The sequence below is a fragment of the Cryptomeria japonica genome, chromosome 6 (genome assembly GCF_030272615.1).
Source record: "Cryptomeria japonica chromosome 6, Sugi_1.0, whole genome shotgun sequence".
Taxonomy (NCBI): Eukaryota; Viridiplantae; Streptophyta; class Pinopsida; order Cupressales; family Cupressaceae; genus Cryptomeria; species Cryptomeria japonica.
In genome coordinates, this window is record NC_081410.1 from 219,543,255 (window position 1) to 219,565,771 (window position 22,517).

Sequence of the window (22,517 nt, forward strand, 5' to 3'; positions counted from 1 at the left end):
GGATTTATCCAGACACCCATCGAATTTCCCCTGGGAGTGCGGACTGGAGTGCAAGGATAATTCCATGCCTGGGTCGTTTTTCCATCAGGATTTTTGTGACAACTAAGTTAGGATTTTTGTCCAGATAGGGATCGATTTTCCACTGGGAACATTATGAAGAGTTTTTGAGTTCGGATTTTTGTCCAGACTAAGGTCGAATTTCCACCAGGGAGGTATTTTTTCAAGTTAAGTGATTTTTGAGTGTGGATTTTTGTCCAGACACCCATCGAATTTCCCCTGGGGGTCATTTTGCAAAATGAGTGCATTTTTGTCCAAACTCATGTCGATTTTCCCCTGGAGGGTGATTTATGTGCATTTTGATGATTTTGAGCATGGATTTTTATCCAAGCATGGGTCGAATTTCCCCCATGGGGCAAATTTTGACACTTAAGTGATTTTTGAAGGGATTTTTTTAATCCCAACCTATAGCGATTTTCCCCTGGAGGTTTTATTTTGGATTTAATTTGAAATATTTTAAATAAAAAGCCCCATTTTGATTGCTTTTAAATAATTATTAAATGATTATTTAAAATTTAAAAGCAAATTTAATAACTTGCAATAATTATTAAATGTTTGAATCTTCTAGAAGTAAGTTAGGGTTTCACCAAACAAGTATTTATACAAGTGTTTTTTATCCCACATTGCTTGTGTGGTGAAAGTTGGAGGTGAAAGCAAGTATATGAGAGGAACTTCAGCATTATTTTATTATTATTTTTGCCAGGCGTTTCCATGAGAGCGATTTTTTTTCAAGTTGGGAGAATTTTTTTTAGCAAGGCGTTTTTGTGAAGTGTGGGATTGAGGATTCATTTTCCTCGTTTTTTTTCAGCTTGCTGATTTATTCCTCTTGGCTGCCATTAAAGACCAGTTTCAGATTTTTGATTTTGCTAAGTTTGGCGATTTTTTCCAAATTTAGCATTTTTTGGTGAAAGTTGGCGAATTTGTGTTTGGAGACCTAGGGCGATTTTTCCTCCACCATTGTTGCTTGCTGTTCAGACCTTCATTTCTGCAGATTGCTGCCATTGACAACAATTTTCAGAATTTTGAAAATTTCGATTTTTGGCCAAGGCAGACAAATTTTTGTGTTTGGGGTTTTCAATCCCAACTTGGGGCGATTTTTCCAGATTATTGCCATCCTCCATTATTGCAGATCTGAGCTATCCATTGGCATCAATTTTCAGATTTCCATTTTAGCGCTAGACTTGGGAAAATTTCGATTTTGCTTGGAGGCCACATTTTGGTGGATTTTTCATGCATGTTTGTTGGCTGTCATCATTTCCAGCCTGTTGATTCGCTTCAGATCTGAGGTTTGCTTCAGATTTTGACCTCCATTAATGGCTGCCATTAATTTTCAGACTTATAAGTTTTTATTGCCCAGCCAATTCTAACTTAAATATTTAGCATTTGGAGACATTTTGTGGAGTTTTCTGTGCATTTTTTAGACCATTTTATCGTTGTTGCAGGTTTGAAACTCCATTGTTAGGCGGTTGTCCTCAGAAATTTTCATTTCCAGCCACCTAACCAATTTTGGGGAATTTGCTTGGGGCTGTTTCCTAAGCCATTTTTCATCATTTTCAGGGATTTAAACCCCTTTGCAAGGTGTTGGTAAGTTTGAAGTGTTCGATTTTCAGACCTGTCCTCAGAAAACTAATTTTTACCAGCCATACTTACATTCCGGAAAATGATTGTTTTCATCAATAAAACTGATTTTTATTGATTTTATGCACATTTTGAAGATTACAACATATTTTGAAAGTCTGAATTTTCAGGTTGTCTTCAGAATTTTGACCTCCATTGTTGACTGCGGAAGGTGTCTTCAGACATTCATCGTGTGAAAACACAACCTTTCACACCTTTTCTAAGTCATCATCAATTCGGTATACTCCTTTGCATTCTTTGCTTGCATATTTTCTAAGCGTAAGGAGGTATAAATGAATTTTTATGGAAGGCTTCCATGCCTTAGTGTTGTCACACATTGAACGTAATTGCTAAAATTTACCAAGTGTATGGATTATTTTCCTGACTCCATGCTCTAAACTAGCTAAATCTCTGGTAAGTCACGAATTTTATTACAAGTATTTATTTTTATCCTAGGACTAACTTCCAGTTTTGTACAGGTGCGATGTCGAAGTCAGGATACAAGGAAAGGAAAGAGCTGCTGAAGACTGGATTTTATCCAGAGTTCAAGATTTCATCCAGACGGAGGGAGATCACTAATACCAACATGCATTTCTTGGACTTCGACCAGATGCAGCGTTAGATGTTTGGATCCAGAGATCAGGTTCCTTCTCCAACATATGCGAATATTATGAAGAGTGGCATTTTCCATGCCGTTGGGTTTCCACAATCCATACAGTGCAGTGAGTTGATCCTGGAGTGTGCAAGATGTTACTATCCGCTCACAAGAATGATCAAGAGTCCGAAGGGTGTTGTCATCGCCTACCTTGCTGAGGATGCCATTGCTGAGGTATTCGGAATTCCACGCAGTACAGACATGAAGGATGTGACCAAGGAAGATTATGCAGACAGATACACGAAGAAGATGGGTGTATGCAAGAGTTTAATTAATAAAGAATGGATGATTGAACCTTGGAATCATCATTCCAAGGCTCCCAAGACACTTATGTGCGTAGATTTTAAGGAGGAATATAGTGATTTGATATTCCTACTCAACAGAGTGATGGGAATGCCGCAGGGAGCAATATTTCATGGATGGATGTTCTACTTCATCCAGGATTGTCTTAAAGGAACACTAGTGAATTGGTCTAAGATCATAAGCGACAATCTGGATTTTCAGTTGAGGAATGTCGAGCGGTCCAAGTCATTTGCCATGACTTCTTACCTGGTGTACCTGCTTGCACAGTTTGTTTCATACAGAGGATTAATATGCAAAGGTGAAGTCGGGAATGGGCAAGGACAGTTTAAGAGTTATGAATGCTACCCCTAGTTGAGTATGCACAAAATTGAAGACTACAAGAGAGTGAATGATGCATTCACTATGTACATCACACGGATGCTGCAAGGCGGAATCCACAGAAGATTGTCCAAGGAGGCAACAGAGTTAATAGAAAAATATAGATCGTGGTATATACAGTTTCCCACTTTCACATACCTCAGGATTCATGGGTTTCAACCTGAACCCTACAGATTTCTTAAGTATCCTATTGACAGAATGATATTGTTGGAAGTGGTAAGACAGCTTCTAGAGTTCGATGTTATCCACAGAGAGAAGCACAGGACAGGAATGACATTCCCTATTTCAGTTGGGAAGACGTCAGAGGTCTGCCAATCCGCCATAGCTGCCAGCACTGCAGGTGAGGAGATTGCATTCTACAGATTTGCTACCTACAAGAAAAGAGAGAGATTCGATCCAGATAAGAAGGTCGGAAGGATCAGAGGAGAGAAGTTCACTCATAAGGTTGACATAGAGGATTATTGGGCTAACTTAATGGACGAACAAGCAGTGAAGAGAAGAATGTGGTCCAGAATGTCAATGGATTTCATGAGGAAGTGTGGACTTTTTCTCATCCCTGATCAGGTATTAGACAATAGAGATCATACACACCCACATTATGAGAATGAAATGAAGAAGACAATCCTATTGCCAAATTGGTCAGAGTCAGAAGAGATTGACCTGAATGTATTGATGAGAGGTCTTGAATTTCTCCCGCACATGGGTGGATATGTAGATGAACAGATTAGTTGACATGGGTGTTCCCTTCACTTATGAAAGGATGAAGACGGAAGAGTCTACTTCCGAGGGTGATCAGAGGACTGTCAATAATGTCAGGATTCATGCAGACAAAGAGAGTCAAGCTCCCAAGAGAAGGAAGAACATGCCTGGAGAAGTCAAGGCTAGAGGGAAGAAGATTGAGGATGTGAAGAAGAAACAAAAGACTATCATTCCTCCACTTATCATTCCTTCACCCCCTCCCAGTGCCTCATCAATCGAAGTGATTGAAGTAACAGAACAGAATAAGGAGACTCAGCAGTGTTCCAACACAGTGATACTACCTGAGAATACTCAGGAATTTCATGCCACAACAACATCTGCACCTCCTGATGAGAATGATGACCAGCCGGGATCCCCTACTGTCCTTTTGGAAGTTAGTTTGGGAAATGATGTATATGATTGGACCAGGAATAATCTTGATGATAATGATGAAGTTATCTCGGCACTGAAGGACCTTGATCAAGAAATATGTCTTGATGATGGTATGGAGATGACCGCTATTCCTGAATGGTTGAGGAAGAGTATGGAAAAAAGTAAACAAATGATAGAAGTACATCCTATTGAGGATATTGATGACTACCTAGCTAGGAGTGCTAAGAAGGAGGAGCCCAAGAGAGCGGAGATTTTGTCGCACGTAGCTAGAGATGAGACGGGAATGCGGATTGCGTAGATTGCTGTTCCTAGAGTCGGCGTGACAGTGGACACTGCTACTCCCATGGATTTCCAGATCACTTCAGTTGCCCTTGGTCGTCCATCCGCAGGGCAGGAATTTCAGGAGATTGGTGACAACCTCCAAGCAATCAATGCAAAGTCAGACACAGCGATTGCAGAGAATGAAAGGTACAAAGAAGAAAATATTAGACTCAGAAAGTATATTGCAGGGACAAGGCGTGGAGATCCCACCCTTATTTCCCCTATTGCAGTTGACCATGGAATACATTCACACTGCGAGGTAGCGAGAGGTACACACTCAAGAGGTGGAAAAGTGGATTGAAAGCACAAGAAAGCAGGCAGATGATTTCCGTACTCAGTTTGTCCAAGCATATGATAAGACAACAACGCTTGTAATCAGGATCCAGTATTTGGAGGGAGTTTGGGAAGAATTCCGGCCTATCCAAGAGAAGACTATTCCACGCCTCCTGGCATTGAAGAAGGTTCCTAATTCCATTTTGGTCAGTGAGAACATTGTGCACAGTGGAGACATATAATTTCCATGGCTGGTATTGTGCACTAGCTTTGAAGAAATCAGCTTATGAGAATGCCCAATCGAGTTGTATGGAGATGGAAGGATTAATTTAGGACATTCAGATGAAGATCCTTGCCTCAATTGAGGAATTATTGGGTGTTGATTTTAGTATTGCTAGTGGTTTACACTTAGCCGAATTAAGAGACAAGATAAAATTTATGTATTTTTTCCAATTGGACTCTTTGCAGAAGAGTCAGATAGATGACTTGGTCTCTTTGTTGATTCATGTTCATAATTCGCAGAAGCTCATGCCTGAATGGGAGAACACTTTGAATGCTTGCTCGGATTCATTGGATGTGATTGATTTATAGCAGGATACCTTGCCTAGCATTTCCATGGAGGAGTTAGATTCAGTTTTGGCTGGGTTCTTGGAGTATGCTAAGAGAGAGAGATGCAGGGAGGAATCTTCTAGAAAATTCCCTATATGATGACTAGGTATCTTTCTATTGGGCCATATGTTGGTGGCACCATTTTTGATGTAACCCTAATTAGGGCAATTCTAGGGTTTTGTTGGCATGATCTCGGCCGTTGATCTTAGATCAATTTGAGCCATCCATTTTGTAAGAGACTCTATATATGCCCCGTTGTGTCTCATTTGTAAGGGAGAGTTTTTGTAGAATTGTTGGTATATGCTACAACTATTTGAATCCTAATCATTGTTCAATTGTTGGTGATTTTGCTCTTCAAATGTTGTATTTGCATTCATGGTTCTCAATTCCTCCAAGTTAGATTAGAATTTATTTTCATGTATGTTAGATTGAATGGAAGATTTGTTGAGTATATTTGTGTGGAATCCTTAATCCATACCACTAGCCTCTTTCCGCTAGTAAGTGCGCCTTGTGTGGTCAACTGGAGTTTGAGTAAGCATAACTTCAACTATTATGCGTTCGTTGACAAGCATCAACTTGGATGGTGTCTTCGTTTGATGGTAATAGTTTGAAAATCATTAAGTATACCTTAGATGATTGCACTAAGCTTGTGTCAATACCTGATTGTGAGACCTTGCCTGGTTTGATTCCACTAAATCCATTCATCATTCCCTACATTCTTAGGATTAGAATAGATTTCCTGAACCCTATTCTTTTTCCCCCTTTTTTAATAAGAAGTAAATTCAGAGCCCCTATTGATAAATCTTAAGTTGTCAGCACACCTATTCCGCATCATTCATGATAATCCAAACATTTGCGTAAGTCCCCAAAGTGAAACACAGCAATTCACATCAACCACTGAACTTACCCACTCGTCAAGATCTGACATGTAGAAACCTTGGAATCATTTTAGTTGATCTCATTCTTAGCATCTGAGGTGATTTTGTTCAAGAGAGGGTAAATTACTTTGGTAATTTATTCTGTATTGTTATGTGCATAAAAAACACATCAACAGTACCCCATCTCGGTTTACAGGGATAAATTTTGTGAATTGCCAGATTTTTTTTTTGAAAAAATTAAAAAACAGCATAAACCCATTTCATTTACCAAATTACCTTAAACAGGTCCAATTTTGTTTACCATAATTCCACACATACCCATTTCACCAACAATAATTTCTTATGGATCCTTTTCATAGAAAGGACAATTATCATAATATAATATAAGTACAAATGTAAGGAAACCCAAAATTTCTGAGACAATTATTTCAGTATAAATAACTTAGTCAATATATTTCCATACACCCACTGAAAAAACCACCCTTTGCACTCCAATTACAAAAACGTCTAAAGTTACTACTGGATTTCTTTGGATAAAAAGATACTCAGTGAACATAACCACTTACCAGCAGCTCTGAGTGAGGCCAATCTCTGCCTGCCCTTTGCCTATGTATAATATTCACACAACTACGGAAAAAGAATATACACAATTGATATACATGGAGAGTTCACTTTTCTAGAAGATCAGGGCACCTAACACATGGTTCCTAATGCGAGGTTACATGCCTTCAATTGAATTTAGGTCTGTGCCTTTGTCTGTTTCCCTATCAGAAAACTCCACCAAGCAAGCAATCCTCTTAAATAAATATGAAGTGTAATGTAGGCTTTAAAGAAACAAAGCCCACATTACATAAAAAGTAAAGTCAGAATAGGTACACATTGAATACAGAATAGTTACAGACATGGGTAATGTGATGTTTGATAGTGCACATTTTAATGGTTGTATTGATGTTCCAGAAAAGCTCTTGAATCCAGATTAGACAGTGCTTGTGCCACCATAGCCTTCCACAGCATTGCCTGTTAACACAAGTTGAACATTGACACACATTACATAAATCATACTACTTTTCTTGACAAATCTGTAGAATAACTGTTATCTTCTTGTATTAACCTAGCTGCTAAATTTCTTAAGAGAATGTTTGTATACTAGAGAATGAAAAATAACTCAAGGTTTTTCCAAGAATAGTTCAATGCATTTTAGAACATCATTAATGAGTTTTTCTTTAATATTCAGCTTTCTATCCATCAATCATTCCTTCCAATCAGATGCCAGAACTGAATGCACCAAATATAATACATTGATAGAGAAGTGACCGAACTGTTGACGGGAACCACATGTGGTATTATGTTGGTTAGCACAGGCCTTTTCATGTGCCAATTTAATTGCGCTTACATGCACTGAATCACATATTGGATATGTAGATGTAGAGGAATGCAAATAAGATGATAGTCACTCTGCAGAGTGTTAAGCAAGCAATTGAGTTTCCATACACATGAAGCTTCTTTCATATGTAAATGGATATTTATCAGTTTCAATGGAAGTGCTTCCTCATTTGAAACAATGAGTACTTTCGAAACAACTTCAACTTCATTACTTTTCCTTCCTATTTTTTTTCCATTTATTTTATCTTCCACACCAATTACATATTTATCTAAACTCTTGTTGATATCGTCCTTACTTGAAATGAAGTCAACCTTGTGAATACCTCTACTTATTGCATCTAATCGATTGGGCATCTGCACACAGCTTCCCTCTGACCCAGAATGTCTTATGACATTACATGTAGCAAGACAGACCTTCATTTTCTGAAGTGACTTGCATGCATTTTAGTAATGGTGCACCTTCTGAGTTGTCCTTAGCTTCAGTCCAGTTTACTTTGGTGCTTTTAACAGAGAGAGCTATTGTCCCATCATATTCAACAAATGGCAAGTCATTTAAATTTGTATTCAGTATTACTTTCATAACTGTGTCAGTGTCATACAATTTTTCGTGAGAAAACAGATCCTTATTTTGATCAGAGCATGTTATTATGCATTTCGTTTTTCAGTTCATAATTTAAGCACAGCTGTTGATAATTATGTTTCATGACTGTAGCCTGCTCTATTGATTCAATCTGCCAAAAGAAAAGCTTTTCTAGAATTATTGAGTAAATTTTATCCTCCATTAAAAAGGGTGCGGCTAGATATAGGTAAACTTAATTCTCTTTTTCACAACTATATGACACAACTGTATATCTGATTCACTCATAAGATTTCAATGAAAATTATCCTGCATACAAATCTGTTATTTTTGTAAATGTCAAACCTTCTAGAATGGATCGATTTGGGGATACCATACCCATAAATCAACCACTTTATTAAAGAATGAAACAAAGAATTTTTTTTTTTTTTTAAAAACTATGTCCATACACCACCACCTGGTTCAAACAGCTATTCCTTTCATTGCCATAATACTACCAATAATGGCTGTGAATATGATATCCATCATGGCTATAAGCTGAAATAAAAAAAATCTACAATGTTTCCACGAACCTGGTGATAATGTTTCCATCTGTATCGTACATGAGATTTTTCAGTTCGGTCATATACAGCTGCAATTTGTGTGTTGTTAAAGTGGCTTTGTATAGATCATTAGCAACCTTTACCACAGTTCTATGTGCCATCAGTAAATACAGGGATTTTATTCTCAATGATACTGCATTACCAAAGTGCAGTGAGACCATGTTTGTTAGTTGTCTAAGCATTAAAAACCTTAAATTTTTTTTTTAAAAGTGATTCAGAGAGAGAAAGGCATGGTTACCAACTTATTAAAATGCCAATTGAGAAATAAGCCCTGAACAATGGAAATTATTGCTTTTCAGATTTCCTACAGTCATTTGGTCGTTGCAGTTTTTCAGCCTTTTGTTGTATATGCACATTGACTAGGACAACTCTGAATTATTATTTAATTGTATGCTGATTCAAATCTTCAGTTCATCTCTAATGTTATATATAAATTATTATATAATGAATATCGTGAATGCCTTGCCATACAAATAATTGAAAATTTCAGTTTACAAAAAATTCCTTAGTTTTTGAAATTGCTGTGCCACCCCCACCCCCACAAAAGGCCTCTTGTACCCTGCCGTGACCAAAACGCATACCTGTCTGTCTCTTGTCATCCCTGTCCCGAAAACACCATGTAAATTAGAGAATTTTCAGTTTAGGATTAAGGGCTAGCGAATTCTAACTTTTCAAGTTTAACTTTGAATACATTAACTTTTGAGAAAATTTTAAACACTAATAAGGGTTTTTATTACTAATAATGTCCTAGTAAGTGTTAGGTATAAAATGTTGGGCTGCACATAAAATAGTAGTCCATGTTCATTGACAATAGAACTTGCCTACTATTTTAGGTCCTTAGGACTGTCATGTTACCTTTTTTCAAAAATAGCACTTACTAAAAATGGTAAGTTCCTACCGTCCTGAAATATAACTTGGAGGTAGCGGGACACATTTGGAAATATTATTTATTTAATATTTATATTGCCCTGTTTCAATTTACATACTTTGGGCAAATAAATATTAAATTGATCAATGTTAATTAATCTTGGGAGCATCTTTTGGCATTATTATATTAATTTAATAGTGGCACAATTGACCGTTAATGACGGGAAGCATTAATGACCATGATAAGTTATGACTGCTGTCAGAACCTATTCTTGGCAACCATTTTTGGGAATATTTCAGAGCAAGGTGTTGGGTTTTTAGTGCCTAATTTGGGCCCAATAATATTAAAAGAGAGAAGCAATTCATTTTGCAAGTATTGCTAATTTGATATTTTCACCCATAGAGCCAAATGCTTTTGATTTCTTTGGTGGACAGAAACCCATGAGTTTCAGGTGGTCAGAGGATGAAAACCATTTTTTCACAGAAGGCAATTCCATCTAGGAATTCTATTGAAGCTGAAGGTTGTAGGAGAGCTTGGCAATTCCCGTTAGTTTGTGTGTAGGTTGTTCCAGTTTCAGTTGGCTTTCCAGAGTGATTTTGGTGGTGCTATTGTGATTCAAGTGTGTTGCTGTGTGTTTGCTGTTGTAGAGGTTTGATTTTTTGCTGTAGGAGTGATTTTGATGAGCTCTAGGTGTTGAATGATTCATTTTTTAAATCCGGAGTAATTTCAGTGTTTGCAGTGTTGTTTAATTTGTAGCTTTCGGGTGGTTTGTTTCAGAATAATTTCCATAATTTGTTGTAGCTGTTGTTGTTGTTCATTTGCTGTTGTAGCAGCCTATTTTATGTACTCAAACTGCAAATAAATCGTAAGTGGAGTTTCTGGTGTTTGGATGTGAAAATAATTGCAATCAGGTGCCAGCAATTGTTTTAATAAAATTGTAATCTTCTTGTAGGCATGTGATAATTTATTTCCAACTGAAGGGTTTTTAATTTAAATGCATTTTATCTCCAGTTGCTTTGTTTGCTGTGCATGAAGGTTAAAAATCAGATTTAAATTCTTTGGGATATTACAGACTAACTGTATTTTTTCTACATAAATTCTCTAAGATAAAAGAAAAATATTTGTATTTTAGAATCTCAGTTGTTTTTTATAACTGGATTGTTTTAACATTTTTTCCAATATCATATGTTACTGATACACCCCCGTTGCAGCCCAGTTCAGGGTTTGTTATTTACCTGGTTAGGGTCCCTCGTGGGTCTGTCTGGGGGCCTGCAAAACAAACCTGGATTCATTTGGGTTTGCTTTGCAGTGGACCCAAGAAGAAGCTCAAAACAAGTCCTTTCAATATTATCATGTTTCATGGAAAGAATGAATAAAACACTCCTGCACCTCACTACTGTGAACACCCTGCACCTTGCTGCTGCAAATATGTTTTTTTGTGAGTGCTTGGGGACAACAAACAGCATCATTACAGTTAGGTAGCAGAGAAGAATGTGGCAGGAATGCTGTTTCTTTGTTAACAATGCCATTACTTCTTTGTCCCAAGATGGATGATGAGTATGTGTAAAATAATGATAGTGTTTTGAGATGTTACCTGCTGCATTTCTTTGTAAAAAGCAATAGTTACTGTCTTAATCGTAAAAAAATAAAATCCTTACTTTTTAGCACGATTAAGTGTTTGCCTCATTTGTAGCATGGGTACTTATAAATTGAAGAATATACCTATATATTTTTAACAGTTTAAAGATTTGGCTGAGATATATCTTTTTAATAAAATAAAAAATGTTTATTAGATCAAAGATGCGTTAAGTGCAATTATTACACGGAGACTAAAGAGCATACAGACAACCCAGAACTAAAAGACCTAGAGAGTAATGTGAGAAGAGGGGAGATTACCTGTTATCCTAAGTTACCAGTTCGGGTTTGGGCTCAGGTTTGGGTTTGAGGGTTCAGTTTAGGGGTTTGGTCAAATTTTTTTGGGATTGGATTCATTTTGGGTTCGTCCATACAAAAACATATAAAAATTATACATATAAGATTTTTCTTTAATAAATAACAAAAAATATATGTAATGTCTATTTGTATAAATATAAATAAAAAACATATTAGTATGGTTATATATATTGAAAATATAAAACATAAAATAAATAATAAATTATTTAATATTTATTATTAATATATTAATAATAAATATTAATAAACCCCATTAAATTCCTGTATGCCCCTTTGATCGCATAAACTCTGTTAAATTTTCAAAGTCACCTGAATCTGTCCTCAAAATAACTCCATACAGGTCCAATATTTTACAATGCAGTAGACACCTGACCTGAGGACTCTATGGTGACACCAAGAAGATTTGGAATATCTTTCTGAGATCTGGTGTACCCAAAGGAGTCTTCTTGTTCAGTCCAGTAATCCTTAACCAATGATCCCTACCTGCCCCTTGGAGTAGTAGCCTACATTTGAAAGTCCGAAGTATCAATATGGGGGTGGTTTGTTATCCGTCTTTCTATCCACAAATCAGGTTTTTGATCATTTTGAATGTTCTGGAACTTATATTTCTCAATGAGACAAAACATTTTTCATTCCTTCTCATTGTGCTAAACCCTTAGGGTGGATTCATGAGAGAAATGGAGAGAGAATTACTATCTGACGTACTTCTCATTTAGGATAGTGCACCAATTGGCCTCGTTGCTTAAGAGGAAGTTCCATACAACTGTAGTCACCAAAGCTTGGTTGTAGAGGTCAATACTTTTGAGGCTTAAACACCAATTGTGCAAACTGGAACAAACTTTATTCTAGGAGATTAGAGGATACTTGAATTGATCCCTTGTACCTTTCTAAAGAAATGATCTAACAATTTTACTCATTTTGGAGACGAAGTTCTTGAGAATTGTCATCAAAGTGAAGCAGTATATAGGAGTTGCTTGGAGCACAACCTCGAGTAACACCACTCTACTGGCTGATGACAACCACTTTCCTTTCTAGCCTTCCAACTTTATTGAGATTTTTTCTGTAAGTGGAATCCAAAGATGGGATTTATTACTACCCAAGGAAAGAGGGACTCTCAAGCAGGAGTCTAGGAACCTTCCTTTTCCAAAAGATAAAACATTTGCTTAAGAAATGATTTTTGTTCCCATTGAGATTCACAGAGAAGATTTAGGACTTTTCATTTGAGGTTTTTCCCAAAAGTCTTTCATAACTGCCCTGAAGATCTTTGATGGTACTGACTCCTTGAATAGATGGAGATGCAAATAAAATAGTGTTGCTCTCAAATTATTGATGGATGAGGGCCTTGCTAAAGCTAGAGGTATTCAAATCCTTAAGAGGTCCAATTTATTGCCCCTATCTTTTTGGAAATAACTAAAATAGTATTACAGCTGGAATATATAGTGTAGAAAAATTGCAGTGTCTTTTGGAGCTGGTTTTGGTAGGTATATTATTATTGATTTGGCTGTGCAGAGGAATTGAACTGCCAAGTTCAAGTGAAACTGCTATAAGCCTCGAGATCAAACAGGAGTGGAATTTGATTTTCAAACAGTAATTGTAGCCACTAGACATCAATAGTTTAGGTTGGACTAAACTATATTGTCTTCTAGCTTTTCTTTTTTCAAAATGGGATATTCAGGTTATTGATAATTTGATACAATTAACAACACTATCTGATTAGTGTTTGGTGCAATAATGGTTTGGGCTTGCTAGGGTTTGATTTGATTGTTGAGTCTATAGCTGCCTGTTTGATTACATGGAAAATTTTTAGGGTAATTTTTCTGTTAAAATATTAATCAATTGCATGGACATTAGCCCATGCATGAATAATTCATTTTTTTTATGCTCATCTAACAAATATTAGTTTGAAAGGAAATAGAAAGACATAACAATGATGTTCCTGTTCTCATTCTTTGCATGTACCCAAGTTTCTCAAAAATTGAGATATTCTCTATTTTGCTTTGATAGAGTAGTTGAATTCATTTAATCCATTGAGTTTTACACTATTGGACACGAAGCACGTGAATCCTAGATTTTCTTGGATCGAACAGTGAGGTAATTTGTAATTTTGTAATATCATACAAAATATATGTGCAAATGATTTCTACTCTTGTAGTGGAAAATTTCAGTTTAGAAGACATGATATCATGTGCATGGGAGTTTCATCTTTTTTTGGGCTAGGAATGGATTTAACATGTACTTGGTGTTTATGGCAAATTTTGAAGCACGAGCACCAAATTGCAGACAATATACATGTTCATAAGATGTAATTGTAATGTTCCCTACGAAGAGGCTTCCTGTTTCCCAGGAATTAACATATATCATTACACATCATTATGCCATAAATTAGATTATCAATACTCAGGAACAATTGATAATCATAATACATGTGATAATTACCATATTTTAGCTCCCAATCTTTACTCCTTTCCTAATTATTAACCCTAACAGAGGATGGGAAATTATTTGTTAGGGTGCTAGGAAACTGCCTCCACAAATAGGCCCAAGGGTTTCAGGAACACCCGTCCATACCGCCATTTGGAATCCCTAAGGGTTTCAGGAACACCCGTCCATAGCACCTCTTAGTGCTCACCTATTTTGGGATGGAAATACTCCGCCTTTCCCTCAACATAACCAACCTATCCTCATGAGGGGCAATATAGGAACAATTAAGTAATTATACATCATGAACGATTGATATTACTATTAAATTCTGCATAAGAATATTATCAAGCTTCATTAATTAAGCACATTCCCATGCATACCACCAAGAACAAGGATGTTACTGCCTGTAACTTAATAACAGTTCTGATCTAATCTGATTGATGGTGATGTCATTGGATGCTTTTGATTCATTTCCTTTATATCTCTCCATTTGAGGGAGAGATCACACATCTTCATCATGTATGCCCTTTGGCAAGAGACACACCCTTTCACCATTAGCACCTTTTGAAAGAGTGCAACTCTTCATTCTTTCTGCCCTTTGAAAGGGACACAACCTTTCACAATCAGATCTGCACTTCTTATTTAAATCATATCTGCGCTTCTGATTCCAAATCTATTCCCCCTTCAAATGAGTTCTCTTCTCCCTTTTATACCTCATATTTGGGGGAGTCACAACTTTTGACCATTCATTAACTTTAATCAAATTTTAAATAATATTTAATTATATTATTTTATATTTTAATTTAATTTTAATTTTTATTCTTTTGTATTTTAATTTTATTATGAAATTATATTTCAAAGTGGGGACATTACAGTAATACAATATGTGATAGAGGGAATTGATGGCTTGATAATCAAAAGTTTAACCAATTTAGATGGGCAGTCTCATAAGCTGTTTGAGAGTGCTCGGTAAGGTCAAAGATGATACATGATGTGCTTGAAGATGCAACCTCTTTTTTTACATACAACTAATCCTTAACAACTAGATAGTCAACATCATAACAGGATGTTTTTTATAACTTGCCCACTAGGTACATGCCATGCTTTATTTACTCTTCAAGACATGCATTGCTCCCAGAACATGGCCTTTGATGCAGTATTCCTCCATTTGGTCAAGTGCCTAAAAAAATTCATTCCTTTTCAGGTTCCTTCAATCATGGTTGTAGAGACTACTTTCTTGAACTGCCCTTGAATTCAAAGCATCTGTGTACAACCAAGTCGACAGAGATGCATCTTGGGATTTTAGTGCTCTTTAAATAGATGCTGTATGGATGAGCAGGTATTCCTCGAGCTTTATTTGTTGTCACCATCATTCACTATTCGCAAGGAGAGATTAACATTCTTCTAAATCAGACCCCTTTGGCGTGAGGGCCAAATGCTTTTGCAAATTTGTATAGCCTGTGAATGATATGTGTTTTTTGGTATTTATGTCATTAGAATATTGACTACCTGCCTTCATCTCTGGCTTCATGTGGATGTTTGTCTTCCTATATTTAAGCAAAGTTACCTTCTTGCTGCAATTCATGTTTTATGGACAAATCTGGTATTTGTTTATACCATCGGTAACATTCAACCTGCAAGTATTTCCATGCTCATAATGCTTCCTCCATAGGCAAGCACAACACCATTCTTCTCAAAACATTTATGCTAAGTGACCGATCTTGGCACTGGTTTGGGTTGCAAATTCTATTCACGGATTCAGGCAAAAAAATTCTAGGGTCTGGTTCATTTTGGGTTTGTCCATACAAAAACGTATACAAATGCACACCTCACCTTTATTTGATAAATTATAAAAGGCCTTTTTGTAATAAATAACTATAAACATATCCGTATTTTGATACTCTTAAATAAAGGTTAGTTAATAATTAACATTTAACGATTTCGTTTTTTGTTGAAAAAATACATAGACATTTCAAATAAGGTTTGCCTAAAGTGTTTAAATGTTACTGGAGCCTCACTCATTGGTGATAAAGCATGTCTTGTTCATTTAGCCAAGTGAAGGAATTGCATTGTGTTTTTAAAATTTGTGATGGCTTTTCTGGAAATGAAAATTGTTGTCTTCATCTTAATAGGTTTTGGTGAAATGCTGTCAAGAAAATTAGACTTCGCAACTGATTACTGATTTGATTCATGTAATCCTTCAGCACCATGAAAAATAGCTAGGCCTTATTCATATATTGGAGGCCTTGTTGCTTTGTCACACTATGGATGGAGAGTTAAATGCCTTTTGCAGGCCATTCGATCCATTCTTCTTGTGTGCCATTTAAACCTTTTAACCAGCAAATGCAAAATTCAGACAGGTTATAACCTAAGTTATTGGTCTGCAAGCTTTGGAGGTTGGGTCCCAGGCTGGTTCTAACCCAGTTTGCGGTCCAGGTCCAGTCTGCTGTGGGTCTAGACAGGTTTCCGACCACGTCTGTGGGTTCGGTCTGGACAGACTTGGGCAAATCCGACCCTGTCTTTGTTCTTGTCAAACACAGAAATGCCCAAGTTTGGTCTATATTTAATTTTTTCAAACTTGTTTTTATTCCAATTTACCTCGTTGATTCATCGCTAGAAAGGCATTCATTCAAAATAATCAGTAACAAGCTCAGTTTATAAAAATCTAGGGCAGCAAAGAATCATATACGATATAGTGCCTTGATTTCCCCATTGTTAATTCATCACTATGACACGGGCTGCCTTCATATCCAGATTGCTTTTGTCCCCTTTGCCCTTTAGATATTAAGCCTTGGCCCAATGGAGGTACATTTATTGAATGTTCCCAGGGTGGGAGGCCCCTTCTATCTTCCCCCATCACTAATTGATTGATTGATCAAATTGTAAGTTCCCAACCCAATCGATGTTTTTGCCTCTTCATTGGGTTGGATTGCAAATAGTTTTCCTGTCAAAATATCTCTATTTGATTAACACAAAAAATACAACACAGTGTTAATTTGCTGTGTTTTCAGAAGGCCCTTACATAGAGATATTCTCACTTTGTCTGCTATTTCCCCCATTCATGGAAGACCTGAGCAACATTTGGCGCTTGCTTGGAGGAGACTTTTTCCATGCTTAGACGAGTAGTAGACCATAGCATTTTTGGTCCACCTCGTTTAAGGGGGACATCCTCATTATCTTTTGTCCTTGTCAGATCGACACCAAGCCCTTCAAGCATTGGAGCGTCCAAAGAAGCAATTGAAGGATTTGTAAGCTTGGAATCCTCTCTCCCCATGGAATTACTTGTGATCTTTGGAGAAGCAGTGTAATTAGAGTCTTGAAGACAAGCCCAGAACCCAAATCTTGAAGATTGTTTGAAGGAGAAGTAGTGTTTGTATTTGAGTAGATTGGCAAAGGGGCCTTAGAAGAGTTCGGCACTCTCTGAGGAGAAATCAAGTAATGATGAGATTCAACACCAATCCACCACGTTGGAGTGTAGGGTGAAGCTTGGTTTCCAAAATCAGAGCTTTTTTAATTTTGGACATTGAGGCATGTAATGTTCTGCTGAGAAACACCTTCTACATCCAAAGGCAATCTTTTCATGGTCTACTTGCTACCTCCAATAACGCTTTACCCACTTTTAATGAAGTCTCAGCTGGGAGATCTATGGAAAGATCTATCTCTATATAAATATGAGCATGGTACTCACATAGTTGATTGTCTCCTTTGAAGCACATAAAAATTTGCCCAAACCATTGCCAATGGTTTGCAAACAATTCAACTCGCAAAATTGGATAGGGAGGTATGGTAATCGAACCTAAAGAAAGGCGGAAGTGAAGATCTTTGTGCTAAGATCAAAGGAAGGATACGAAGCCTTCATGCATAAAAATTCGCCCTAAAACACATTTGGGCCTAACAACTTTTCCTTGTCCTCATGGGATTTGAACTCAAGGATGAAGAAACCCCTGGCACAGGTAAGATACTGATCTCATCCTCTAGTTCATTTTTCTAGTGGGTAGTGATCCATGCATGAAAATCACACAACCTTAGCCAAATTTTACCTAATCTACAAATGAGAGTGTGGTCCCTATCATGGACTGGACCATCAAGACTAATCTCTGGAATGTGCCTAGAGTGATGTAGATATAGTAGAGAATGATCTTTGGCGCACCCAACAATGACAAATCCATCATCTTTGCGCCAATCATAGCCACCCTTCATCTTAGAATTCGAAGCCCTAGATGGTCCTAACAAAGCAAAAAATAAACCGTGGCCTTGTTGAATTTGCCAATTCCTATTCAGGCACGATAGATGGAGAGGGAGACAAATCTACCAGATAGGCCCCTAGCGGGAGAGGTGAGAGCAAGGGGAATGACTTAAGAGTAGGAGGATGGGGGGGCGGGGTTGCTAACCCTACCGCCATTTTCTAGAGCATACACAAAGCTTTTCTCATTGTTCTTCCTAGAATCTAGACGGTGTTAGCAGCAATCAAGAAGGAAGACTGAGAGGGGGAGGGGGGGGGTGGATCAATCTTCACCGGATCAACAAAATTAAACTCAAACAATAATTGATAAACTGCAGCAATAGATAGATAAGCAAATTAACATCACAACACACAACACCAAGGTTTTTGACGTGGAAAACCCGGCTAAGGGAAAAACCACGGTGGGAACCTACCCATAGTAAGATGATACTCTGCAGTAGTATGTGAGAATGTTACAATGGGGAATGCACATGCATTCAGGCGCATTGCCTAGAGCTCATTGCTCAAAAGATATATATGCTCGGAAGGCTACAACCCTCATGGAAGTCTCACTGACTTACAATATGATTCAGACTACAATATGGAAGAAATGATCTGCAATGATAGCATTTACAAATGCCTGATGACAGTTCCGGTTAAGCACAATTGTCTGCTCTGTAACATCGATCTCACCTCAACACTTCACTAAATGATAAATCTCTTGTTCGCACATTCACCTCTCTCTAATAGTGCAGACACAATACCGACACCTAAATTACATAAGTATCTCACCTATATATACAAATCATCAACCTTGATAACAAGGTCGGCTAAACCTACCTTGGGAACCTACCCACAATAAGATGATACTCTGCAATAGTATGTGAGAATGTTACAATGGGGAATGCAACATGCATTTAGGCGCACTGCCTAGAGTTCACTGCTCAAAAGATATATATGCCCGAAAGGCTACAACCCTCAGGGAAGTCTCACTGACTTACAATATGATTTGGACTACAATTTGGAAGAAATGAACTGCAATGATAGCATCTACAAATGCCTGATGACAGTTTCGGTTAAGCACAATTGTCTGCTCTGTAACACCGATCTCACCTCAGAATGATAAATCTCTTGTTCGCACATTCACCTCTCTCTGAAAGTGCAGACACAATACCGACACCAGAATTACATGAGTATCTCACATATATATACAAATCATCAACCTTGATAACAAGGTCGGCTAAACCCTCAACCCTCAATTTACAATTACAAAAATTACATCACACGATACAAAGATCGACCAGCGGACCAATATTATGATTTACATTACATAGCATGGACCTAATTCAAATTTCCAAACGATCACATCCACCAGACATCACGCCAAGATCAACCGCAACACGCTACACTAAAAAATACTACATAACACGAAAATCATCACCGGTTCATAGAAATCACCCAAAACTCGCACAACGAGCAATGTGGATTGCCAAAGCAAATAGGACACGACTAGGAAACACCAACAAGCATGTTAGAATCATCCGCAATAGTTGCACCAACCGTCACTTTTCAAATCTTTATCGATCAACATCTATAAGCTCAAGAACATAACCAATCAACAACTGTCACAAAGAAAGATAACTTGCGGAGCACCAAATTACATACCATTTGAAATGAAGATTCACAAGACCATCCAAGACAACATCTCAAAGACTCAGCATGAGATCTGATCACACCGGAATATACCGGAGGAAATACCAGACTCTGCAAAACAGTGATCAACAAAACCAAACTACAAAACCAGATCATAAAATCTTCCCAAACTCACCGGAATAAATCACAGGAATATGTTGACATCAATGACAACAACATATTCAAGCAACAACAATGATCAACCAAATCCAACAATCTCTCCAACAATCCAACAATCTCCCCCTTTGGCATTGATGACAACATATGAATGTGAAAAACAGTTAATGCAAAGAAAGAAGATATCATCAACAAACTCCCCCTAAGATCAAGATAGATAAAGTAGTTTTTCACATGATCTCTCTCCCCCTTTGAGAACAATGCCAAAGATCTCCAAAATAGAAAATCAAACTCTCCAAGAACATGAATCTATCTCCTCTTGGGACATATAACCAAATCAATAGATTACTCCAACAATCCAACAATGAGGAGCAACACCAACTCATCAATTCGGATAAAAGAATAAGGCTCTGAAATCCACCGGATCGATGCAACTCAACGCATCTAGTTTTCATCAGGAGGGGTGGATACCCCTAACTTGTCTCTCAAATAGACAAATGTATCTGCATGCAAAGGCTTAATGAAAATATCAGCAATTTGTTCCTTTGTAGATACATATTCCAGCTTCACCTTTTGTTCATTGACTTGCTCTGTGAAGTAATAATATTTAATTGATATATGCTTAGTCTTTGAATGTTGCACCAGATTCTTTGACATGTTTATAGCACTAGAATTATCACAGTAAATGACAGTAGGTTCATCACGAATAACTCTGATATCTTTCAACATTTGCTTCATCCAAACTATCTGAGTGCAATTGCTAGCAGCAACAATGTACTCAGCTTCAGCAGTAGATAGAGACACTGGATCTTGTTTCTTACTAGCCCATGAGACCAACTTCTTACCTAAAAAGAATGCTCCACTTGTAGTACTCTTCCGATCATCTACATCACCAGTCCAATCTGCATCAGTGTAGGCACACAACATGAAATCATCGTTCTTTGGATACCGTAGGTCATAATCGTCAGTTCCCTTTAGATATTTGAATATCTTCTTAACAGTAGTGACATGACTTTCCTTCGGATCAACTTGATATCTAATAGCCATACATACAACATGCATAATGTCAGACCTAGTTTGAGTAAGATATAACAATCCACCAACCATAGATCTATACAAGCTCTGATTAGCTTTAGGAGATTCATCATTTTTAGACAATTTACAACCAGTCACCATAGGAGTTCCAATCGGTTTGGAATCATTTAATCCGAATTTCTTCAATAGTTCCTTCACATACTTAGTTTGAGATATGAATATGCTTTTTTCTGTCTGTGCAATGTGCAAATCTAAAAAAAATTTCATCTCACCAATCATAGACATCTCAAATTCTTTTTTCATATCATTGGCAAACTTCATATTCATATCATTATCACCACCAAAAGTAATGTCATTAACAAAGACTTCAACAATCAGAATGTTGTCATTTTCAATTTTAAATTACAGATTACTATCAACTGCACCTTTAGAAAATCCCAATTTCAACAAATATTTGTCTAATCTTAGCATACCAGGCTCTAGGAGCTTGTTTCAATCCATAAAGTGCTTTCTTCAACTTGCATACCATGTCTCCATCATCCGTCAATGAAAATCCATCAGGCTTTTCAATGTAAACTTCCTCTAGATCACTATTCAAAAATGCAGATTTGACATCCATCTGATATACTTCGAAATCTTTATAAGCAGCATAAGCAAGCAACAGTCTAATGGCTTCAATTCTGGCAACCGGAGCAAAAGTTTCTTCATAATCAATTCCTTTTTGCTGTGAATATCCTTTGCAGACCAGTCTAGCTTTATTTCTGACTACTTCACCGACTTCATTCAATTTGTTTATGAATACCCATTTAGTACCAATAACATTTTTATCCTTAGGTCTAGGCACAAGTTCCCAAGTGTTGTTCTTTTCAATTTGATCTAACTCTTCATCCATAGCTCTCATCCAATTTTCAGCTTTACAGGCTTCAACATCTTTAGGTTCAACTTTAGAAATCAAACATACTTCTTCTGCAGCTAGCCTTCTTCTACTCATCACACCTTTATTCTTATCACCAATAATCTGATTCTCAGAATGATTCAATTTTACATACCTTGGAGTCTTCTGAATGTTCAAATCTTCAGGTTCCTGCACATCATCACGAGCAGCAACAACATCCGGATTAACAGTCTCTACCGGATCATTCTGCTTAAGCTCTTTAGGTTGAATAGGAGCTAAGACAACATGCTGACCATCATAATAAGCTCTGATCTCCTTCCCAGGGTTCTCATCCACTTTCACATTTGCACTTTCAACTATCTTTCTCAGTCTCTTATTATAGCATCAGTAGGCTTTGCTCTTTGTAGAATATCCCAAAAAGATACCTTCATCACTTCTAGCATCAAACTTTCCAATATCTTCATCTCTCTTGATATAACATTTGCTACCAAAAACTTTGAAATATCTCACAGTAGGAACATGACCAAACC

The 22,517-nt window shown here is 37.1% G+C and overlaps 1 protein-coding gene across 2 annotated transcripts in view; it reads left to right on the plus strand.

Moving 5' to 3' along the window:
• The window catches only part of LOC131071431 (uncharacterized), a 47,013-nt gene that overhangs the window by 18,060 nt on the left and 6,436 nt on the right, over positions 1-22,517 (plus strand). The window contains exon 2 of one of the 2 annotated variants that reach the window (XM_058007256.2): positions 15,231-15,365. The exons of the other annotated variant lie outside the window; for it this stretch is intronic. The gene's annotated coding sequence lies outside the window, so the exon portion shown is untranslated. The remainder of the gene's footprint in view (positions 1-15,230; positions 15,366-22,517) is intronic. 2 annotated transcript variants of the gene reach the window in all.